General features: G+C 46.3%; 1 protein-coding gene across 2 annotated transcripts in view; it reads left to right on the top strand.

The window, feature by feature from the left end:
- The first annotated feature begins 5,030 nt into the window (after nt 1–5,030).
- The window catches only part of TEAD2 (TEA domain transcription factor 2), a 105,816-nt gene continuing 101,137 nt past the window's right edge, over nt 5,031–9,709 (top strand). Inside the window, exon 1 of one of the 2 annotated variants that reach the window (XM_088450920.1) lies at nt 5,031–5,412. The gene's annotated coding sequence lies outside the window, so the exon portion shown is untranslated. Of the gene's footprint in view, nt 5,413–5,571; nt 5,890–9,709 lie in introns of those variants that run through there. The other variant, XM_088450921.1, reaches the window with a different exon arrangement.

Raw genomic sequence — 9,709 nt, 5'->3', positions numbered from 1 at the left:
TGACTGGTTACCAAGCGACAAAGCAGCGTCACAGACACCTCAGTTTAAAGCATATCAATGACACATTGCCACACAGCAGTGGCAGAAATTAAAAGTAGTGCACCTACCCAGTGGGGTAAGGCCAGCAGAATCACAGTACTTGTTTACAAAGTGGGCTACCACCCTAGGAGTCACAGTGCACAATCTTATTCACATTACACCGCACATAGTGCCCCTCATTCACATTACACCATAAAGTAGTGTCTCTTATTTATGTTACGACACACAGTAGTGCCCCTTTTACACAATGCCCACACTAGTGACTCTTTTACACAATGCCCACAGTAGTGACCCTTATACAATGCCCACAGTAGTAGTGCCACTTATACAATGCCCACAGCAGTGGTGTCCCTTACTCAATGCCCCCAGTAGTGGTGCCCCTCATACAATGCCCCCAGTAGTGGTGCCCCCTATGCAGTCCCCTTAATAGTAGGACCCCCTATGCAGTGCCCCCAGTAGTAGTATGCCCCCTGTAGCAGGCCCCCAGTAGTATGCCCCCCATTAGCATGCCCCCAGTAGTATGCCCCCCAGTAGTAGTGCTCCCCAGTAGCAGTGCCCCCATTAGTATGCCCCCCAGTAGCAGTGTCCCCATTAGCCAGTAGTATGCCCCATTTAGCATGCGCCCAGTAGTATGCTCCCAGTATGCCCCCCAGTAGTATGCCCCCATTAGCGCCCTTTTAAAAACACACAAATAAAAAAATAAAAAAAAAACTTACCTGAATCCCACTCCTGCCGCCGTCCGTCCCGCTCTGCTGCTCTATTACGCGCGGAGGGAGACGGAGCTCATGAGTGAGCTCCAACCGCCTCCCTCCGTGCAGCAGCCAATGAGAGTCTGCCTGACTCTCATTGGCTGCTATTACAAGCACACAGCTGCAACTGGCGGCTGTGTGTTTGTGTCTGTGTAGGGCAGACCGCTATCACAGCGATCTGCCCTACAATAGAGGAGCCCTGACGTCGGATTCTCTCGCGAGAACGGGGATTCGAGTCAGGCGGGGAACACCTGAACAGGGTCCGGGTGGACTCTGAACCCCTACACAGAATCCGAACCGCTCATCTCTAGTTTCCACTCTGCTATCCTACACATGGGGCGGAGAATTAGTTGCCAAAAATAAGCAATGTTTTGCACTAGCGATATTTCATGGAGTTGCTTCAAGTTCTACTAGACTTCTCACTTAATTGAATCTCTCCCACTGAGTTCAGGCACATTGCAAGATAACACAATGTACAACTGGGATAGGGATGTTGTGTAACCACATCAAAATGTGGTTAATCTATTTCACTGAGCTTTATACAGCTACTAGGACCTAAAAAGAAGTTTGAAGTCTATAGCGCACGGATTCAAAAAATTCTCTGCACTTCCTAGAGTCCCCATCAAATTTGGGAGGACTAGGAATGCGGAGATTGGGACTTGTTGAAGCTGGAGGCAAAAGATGGCTCAGTGTGATCACTTACTCTCACAGAAGACTGTTGTCAGAGTTCAGCCGGGGATCGGCCGTCCCTTACCGTCCCGCCGGCTTCCTCTGACTTCCCGGGCAGTCGGGCGGCTCGTGCGGCGACGTGGGAGGTGCTGAGCATTCTCCCTGATGCTGTGTCCCGGGCGGCCTGGTGCACGGGGATTGGAGTCCCTGTCATGGGCGCCGCCATGACACTTCCTGCTCTGACTGCTTTTCCTCCCCTGACAGTCTGGCCGGTCAGCTGACGCTGTGGACCAATCAGTGGGCTTCCAGGGGTATATTTCCGGCTCCTGTGTATCAGGTAGTTGCCTGAACAACCATTGTCGCTGCTAGTGTTACTAGTGGTCTCTCGTTCCAGGTTCCCTTGCTTCCAGTGATCTATTCCTGTGTACAGCTATATCGTCCATCTCACCAGTGCTTTACCACCTCGGCCTGTGTGCAGCTATATCATTCATCTCACCAGTACTTTACCACCTCAGCCTGGGTGCAGCTATATCATTCATCTCACCAGTGCTTTACCACCTCAGCCTGTGTGCAGCTATATTGTCAGTGCATTATCACCTCGCCTGTGTGCAGTATACCTCTATTCCACCAGTGCGTTACCACCGCCACCTGTGTGCAGTATACTATCCATTTCACCAGTGCTTTACCATCACAGCCTGAGTGTAGTTATACGTACCCACCTCTCCAGCGTTGTAATCTCTGGCTGGCTCCGGTGCCACTACCTACCTCGTTACTGGACTCTGTGGTCTCTACCTACGTGTTACAGTATTGCATCGTGGTGCACTCTTTCTGACCGGCAACCCGGTAGAGTGTGTCCGCAGTGCACACTTCCTTGTACCTCAAGTACAGTGTCCCTACGTGCCCCTTACTAGCACCGACCCTTTGGGCCACGAGTGTTCGTTTCTCCTTTTTCCCGCAGGCTTTGGTCACCTAGTCAAGGGACCACGACCTGCTTATGAGGTGCAGCTCAAGCCCATATCCCGATTGGTGGGGTCACTGGCGAACACCATCTCGTGGGTTAGATTCCGCACCTTTGACTAGGTCTCGCCAACGACCAAGACCCGTGGATGCGGAGGTCGTACATTCAGGCCCCTCGCCTCCGTTTCCTCCCGCAGCCTCTGGCCTCAGCTTCCAGAAAACCGCCTCCCAGCGTGACAACTGTAAAGTATCCAGCCACCCCTGCCAGGCCCTGAAGATACTGTATGACCTGCTGCTGTGATGATTCCCGTTTTTCAATTCGGGAAATTAAATGCTGTAACAGATCATTTGGCCAAGGACTCCCAGCAACATCCATTGCCAGTGTATATAGTGGATATAGGATGCAGCCTGAACAGGGTTAGTTGTGGCAGAGTTGAGGTGCAGAGTCTAACGGATCCCCACTGGTTTTCACCAAGAACCACCACAAGGCAGGATGGGCTTCGCTGCCGCGGATCCACAGGTTGCAGCCCTATCACTGCCCCCCAGAAGTGACTGTGTGGGAGTTCAGGCACGGTACAGAATCAGCAGACAGGAGAATAGTCAGGCAAGCCGAGGTCAGGGTAACTAGAGGCGGTGTGAAACAAAAGTAAAGGTCGAGGTCCCAGGCAGAGGTGAAAAATGAGGAAACAAGCTGAAGTCAGGATCACAGGCAGATGTACAAAACGGAGATACTAGCCAGGTCAGTACAATGGCATCAATCCGGTAAGCACAGAAGCAATGCTGAAGCACAAACAGGAGACCTGATACTCTGGCACCAGTATGATGCACAATGGGGGTTTAAAGAGGCAAGGCTGTTTGAATTAGGGGCTCGATTCAGACCCGCTCACTAGATGCGTATGCAAATTCGGCAAGGCAGGCGATCGCATTGTGTATGCAGACGCCCACCAGCCTGTCTTAAGACGCCCACTTACGCACGTCATCTCCAGGAAGTGTATGCAACTATCGGTAACATCGGGTACCATCGGATGCGATCGTAGCACTTGTGGTTGACCATACCCTGCCGCAAGCATTGCGAGTGCTTCAGTGTAAATTTCAGCCAAGTGACGTGTACTATGACACTGCCTCTTAATTATGCACACCTCTAGAACGGCGTTAAGACGCTCAGGCACGCCTGCGTTCGCACCTCCACTCCCCTGTTTCTAGCGGCCAGCCCCTGTCACCAACCACAAACGGCTTCTCCTGTCACTCAATCAGCCGGGCAGTCTATGCACAGCTAGAGAATGCTTCCCGATCGCTCGTACTGGTTCGCGCACTGCGATACATACACATGCGCAGATTGCAAAACAATCGCCTGGCAGCGTGCGAACGCAGCCTAGCGAGCGGGTCTGAATCAGGCGCTAGGTGCTAAAAGATACCACAGATCAGCTAGTGCAACCACAAAATGGTCCATACGCTGACCACCAGAAGGTGTTCCAACCACCAGTACACAGCAGCATATTTTACACGATTTGTCTTCACAATTCGTCGGAATCAGCCAAATCGTTTAAAAAAAATTGCCAAGTGACTGTGTAAGCACCTTCACACTCTAATTGGAATACCAACTAACTAGACACACTACACGATGTGTGCGATATATCGTTCTTCTGATCCACATCGGAATGATTTATCAGGTGATATAACGTAACATATAGTGTGTACCCAGCTTAAGTCTTTCCAAAACATGTAACAGAACCACAGTGGGCCTGATTCTGAGTCGGACACTACCACGTCCATCTTTTGCCGAGATAGCAGGTGCGACTTTATGCTAATAACAGTACAAGCCCTTCCCTGGTGTACAGCCATGTGTCTCCATGTGCAAGGACTGAGACGCCCACTTTGAGCGTCTTTAGACGCAACCATCAGTCGCACCATTAAAACTTGCACCAGCCCCATAGTAGGTGCAGAATCTCCGACAGTGTATGGCATTGCAAGATGACAACTCTTGCTGAGAAAAAGAAAAAGTTTATATACAGGTTAATGGAAAGTAATGGATAAACGCTTTCCGCTAAGTACCAAATCAATCCAATCTCGAGCACAGAGGTCCACAAACTCCACCATGACAGTGCAGGTTTTAAGGATATCCATGCTTGAGCACAGGTGACTTAATTAGTTCCTCAGACAATTCGATTTAACCATCTGGACTTAAGCATGGATAGCTTTAAAACCTGGCCTGTAATAATAACGGAGTTCGGGAAGCTCTGCTCTAGCACATAAATACACCCTGAGTTGAGCATGTAACAAGCTGCTATGAAAACGCAGGTGTGACACAAGCTTTAGTAATCATAGATACTGTGACACTGCTAAATAATTTGTCAGCCTTAGTAACATGGACGGGGCAGTGCTGCTGCAGCAGCTGTGTGGGAGTGTGGCTCTGTGTGGTGGCACAGTATCAGCCCCAGCCTGAACAATGATCCCAAGTCACAGTCATGAAACTTTACCTCCACACTGCTCAGTACTAGTTGTAGCAGCTTTACATGGGTGTCATGGGGGGTAGGAGCTAGCTGGTGACCCAGGCCCCTCCCTCTATAAGCTCCGCCCCTGAACTGCATCTGACTCATGGAGCTAATTTCATTCCTCTCTTTCATTCCAGAGATTCCTCTGAAAAGCTGTCACCTTTCCAAAATACCAAGCCTGCTTTCCAACCACCACCACCACCAGCAGCACCAACAACAACAACAACAACAGCAGCAGCAGTGGCTGGGGCCAGCCAGAGAGCCCTCCTCATCCTCACCTGACCTTCATCACACACAAGAGGAGGGGGCAGAGACAATCCCTCTCACTGCTGCCCAAAAGAGAAAGGAAAAAAAATACAAGTCTTCCCCTTACAAAGTGCTGACCAGGGGCTGCCTTCCTCTGCCCCCAATCCTCAGCCCTTGCTCCTGGCTCCCTGATACCCCACCATAAATTGCCACAGTGACCCTACATTTCCACCCTGCACGTTTTCCCCTCTGCTGGCAAGGTAAGCAGAAAAAGTTCCAGATCTGTGTGTATTTCTTCCTCTCCCCCTGTCTGTCTAGCACAGGATCCGGCAGCTTGGAATCCTTGTCGTTTCTAGCATGTTTGGCATTTTTTGGGTTCCTTTCTCTCTTCCTGATCACTTTGAGCTGGGATTGTGCTGGAGAAGGAGGAGAAGCCAGAGGCTTGGGCGTCCTGTCCCTTCCAGGAACATGGGCTGGGGGGGTCTTACCCTGATTTATCTCCTTTTTAGCTTCTCTTGTGGTTTCCCTATTGATCATGGATAGTGCATGTGGCTTTTCTGTGTCTCCTCTCTCCCAGCGCCCTGGGATCGGACAGCTGATCAGATCGGGGAGAACTATACAAACACTTATTGGACTATTTTTCAAGAGTTAAATAGCCAAGACCCCCCCACACACACACCCTATCTCCCCCTTCTGTTGTGCTGTTCTTTCCCATTGTACCAAGAGTTCTCTTATCTGTAAGTACAATTTATTGTTGGTCTTTGCTAGGATTGTTTGGTAACATAATAATTTTAAAACTGGAAGTTTGCCTTGTTTGTTGGTCTTTGTTGCCCTTCTCCACCTCCCCCGCCCCCCCATACTAGGATCTGCAGCCGTTTAGGTCCCGATCCTTTGTTTTTCCCTCTTTCTGCTGATCTAAGCACAAATCCCCAGCGCAGGGCGAAGCTGCTGCTCAGACTTCCTCAACTGGTTACAAGTTCAGTTTCTCCTGTTTTTTCTTTTTCCCCCTTTTTCTTTAGATCACTCATAGTTGTGTGACCAACCCTGTTCCCCCGATTTTACATATGAAAAATACCCCCCCCCCCCCTGTACTTTGTGAGCTATTGTTACAGCAGCTGTACAACTTCCCTACTGACATTCTTACCCCTCCTAGGAGAAGTTTTTATAACTTTGATTTGAAAACTTTTGCGTAGTACCCCAGTAGTTTATGATGAATGGATAATCACAGTGGATGGTGGTTACAACTTTATGAATGGATACCTTATGTGTAAAATGTATTATCTGGCTGTAATACAGAGCTCAGATCATCAGATCACAGAGTCAATCACAAGTTAACCCTTCACTTTAGGATTTACTGGCTATTTGTCTTGTAGGAAATCCACAGGGGGAGGTTTGGTTTGGATCCTGTATTTGCCATATTGCTGGCAGAATATTGCCCAACTGTTGCTGAGCAGCTTGTAGGAAATGGGAGCAGACATGGAAAAATCTGAAGGAAGGAGGGGGAGGTAGAGGGAAAAAAAAGGAGGGAGAGGGACAGATAAGGAGGGAACAGAGCTGCCTTTCAAAGTTTGCTCTCTTTGTTCAGCAAAGTTTGCTGTCTTTGTTCAGCTGCCTGGGCTGTGCAGAGCTTCCATGCTGGCTGTGGTCTCTTCCCTTGTACCTGCAGTGTAAATAGGGCAGGAAGCTGCATTTCCCCACAATTTCAGGCAGCAAACAAATCTCATGGTTTAACTGTACAGGGGGAGGGGGTGAAATCACTGCACAAAGGGGCATGACTAGTATTGGTGCTACTGGGTTTAACTGCTTATTTGCCAGTTGTCCCCTGCTATCCAGGATTAAAGGAATTGGACCCTGAAAATGTCCCAATTTTATAATTATCGGTGAACTGCACAGTACAGTTATGTATATTTTGGTGCTTTGATTTTAGATTTATAAGTTACTCTGTAGTCATCTAAAGCAGGGGTAGGCATTGTGTGACACTCCAGCTGGTGTGGAACTACACATCCCAGCATGTCCTGTTAGAGATTTTCTGTTAGGGCATGCTATGGTGTGTAGATAAACAGCAGGGGAGTGCCAGATGTTGCCTACTCATGATCTCAAGTATGCAACAGATGATATAAAACTGATGTTTTATCCAGCACAGTAAGCATGTTCTGATGGGTATAGTAGCATGTAAATACCAATCTAGACAGTTGTGAAAGTGATAGGCTTATGCTGCATGCACACGGTACGATGGCAACGATCAGATGATCACATGCAGTAACCTTATAACGACCCGTGAACTACGGTCGCGGGTCCCCATAATAAGCAGGCTAACCTGGTCGATATTGACCAGGTCTGCCTGCTTGTACAGACTACAGTAGTTGATCGATGACGACCATACGTGGCCGCGCATCAACCATCGTATGGTCGTTGGTCGTTTGCAGGGGCCAGAAACTGTCAACGATAACATCATTATCGTTAGCATTATCGTTAAAATCTGACAGCTTATCTGACCATGTGTATGCACCACTAGTCACCTGTCCAGCAACCGTAGTACTAGAAATGGTAACTAGTAACAATAATTAGATGTTTATTATTACTTTGGATCACAATTGTAAAGCGCAACCGAATTTGCTGGCGCTATATAAGTAAATATACATATATATTATATATATATATATATATATATATATATAATAATATACTCTTTGCTCATAAAGGTGGCGTTACATGGGCACACTGAATGCTACAGCTAAGGTCCTATTATTTATAATACCCAGGCAGTCGCTCCTGTGCTGATGCACTTAAGTGAATGGCTGCTGCTTCACCCCTGTTACACAGCAGCGCTTCCGTACATAAGGCGATGCAATATTAATATTTAATATTTACAAGTGTTTCCTGTTCACTTCAGTGTATCTGGAAAGCGGTAGTGTTCAATGCGCCCACCTGGCGCAAGCCTTATGGCGGATGTTGCCACTTTTAATTGTAACTCTTATGGCACCAGGTCAAGGGGATTTAATTATAGTCATCGCTGACGCGACGTGATGGAAGCCATTCTACTGTAAAAAAAAAAAAGTTAATCCTATCAATTCTTCAATTCTACTTATAACTGAATGTGCCTCATGCCTCCGTGATGGAAACAGTTTCTAGTAAATTGATAGGCTGAATGTTGGTACGGCCCACAAAATGGAAACCACCAAACTTTGTGTTAGTCTGGGTACACAGAGCATTTACTTATTATTTATAGCCTGCTATAGATTGGTATTGTGACAACTTTATGGAGAAATGCAGTTGTTTTTTTGGGCGGCCTGCGCCCAAAGGAGCATTTCAATTGATGCTTTGATCGGGCACTTATTATTTCTGCTTGCACCCTCCTGAGGTGGATGTTTTTCCTTATTGAGCCCAATAGTTTAGATGGGCTTAGCCGCTTTACGTATCTAAACCCGGCCTATTTGGACCATGACGTGCAAAAAGCACCGGAAAAAACAAACAACTGAATATCGCCACGTCTACAGAGACAGGTGATCGGGCATGAGAGGGATCGCTAGAACAATTGAAACACCCCCTATATGTAACTGGCGAGGCACAAAAACTTAAAAGAGCAGTGTGGTGTGTTCATTCGCTTTTATTTAACTACTGTGAATTTTTATTTTTACTTCGGTGGTGGGTATGTTGTTTTTTTTTTTTTTTTTTTAGTTTTTTTTTTTTTGGTTGAGAATGGCGATTTGCACTTTGTCTCTGAGGCAGTTTTATATTATGGGGATGACTTGGCAAATTGTTATTAGTCTTGAAATCGAAAATGTGAGTTAAGTATTTTTAGCACACGGTGGCCCAGTTGAACGCAACCCTCGAAGGCTTCTCTGTGGCCTTTGGTTTCCCTAAAATCCGAATAATTTAAATTAAATGTTTTGCAATGGGCACCGACTGTCAAAATGTTAATTAATCTAGACAACCTCAAGAAAAATGGCAGTGGTTGTCTAATTTTTTTTTTTGTAATTGTAAATATTCTCATCGAATGACTGTTTGTACATCACTCATCTGTAATTATACACAGCAAGAGTCGTGGTTTGTGCATCAGTAGATCAGTGGTAGCATAGCAGCATCTTTGTGTGTTCTTTTTTCTTTTTTTTATTATTTTTTATTTTATTTTCATAAATCCAACGCTGTTCAGTTGATTCTGAGGCTGTGCAATTTTCTACTGTTATTTCATGTCCTGTTTATAACTTCAATATTGAGTAAGTTATTTTGTCATATTGTGCATCTTTTTTTTATTTATTAAGTGGTTTTTGGTGGTGTTTTAGGATTTTTAAGTTTATGAATATTGCACTGGAGGAGCACAAGCCTAAAAACTTTTTTTTTTATTTTTTATATCCACAATAATAATCCAGACTTTATCAACCATACAACACCGTCATTTAAATACTATTTTATACTAGTACATTTTAATAAAACTGTTTGTTTTCCCTATAGGTGCTTTCCACCATCAGCCACTTTATCAAGGTAGACAACATATCTTGTATTTTAAAATTAAAATAATCTAGACCAGTTCTCAAGTCTGACACATAGCAGATTTTA

This window comes from Taudactylus pleione, unplaced genomic scaffold, assembly GCF_031769625.1.
Source record: "Taudactylus pleione unplaced genomic scaffold, aTauple2 ptg000535l, whole genome shotgun sequence".
NCBI classification, from domain to species: Eukaryota; Metazoa; Chordata; class Amphibia; order Anura; family Myobatrachidae; genus Taudactylus; species Taudactylus pleione.
The sequence above is the reverse complement of the archived record's forward strand: the minus strand, read 5'-3'. Positions and strand labels throughout refer to the sequence as shown.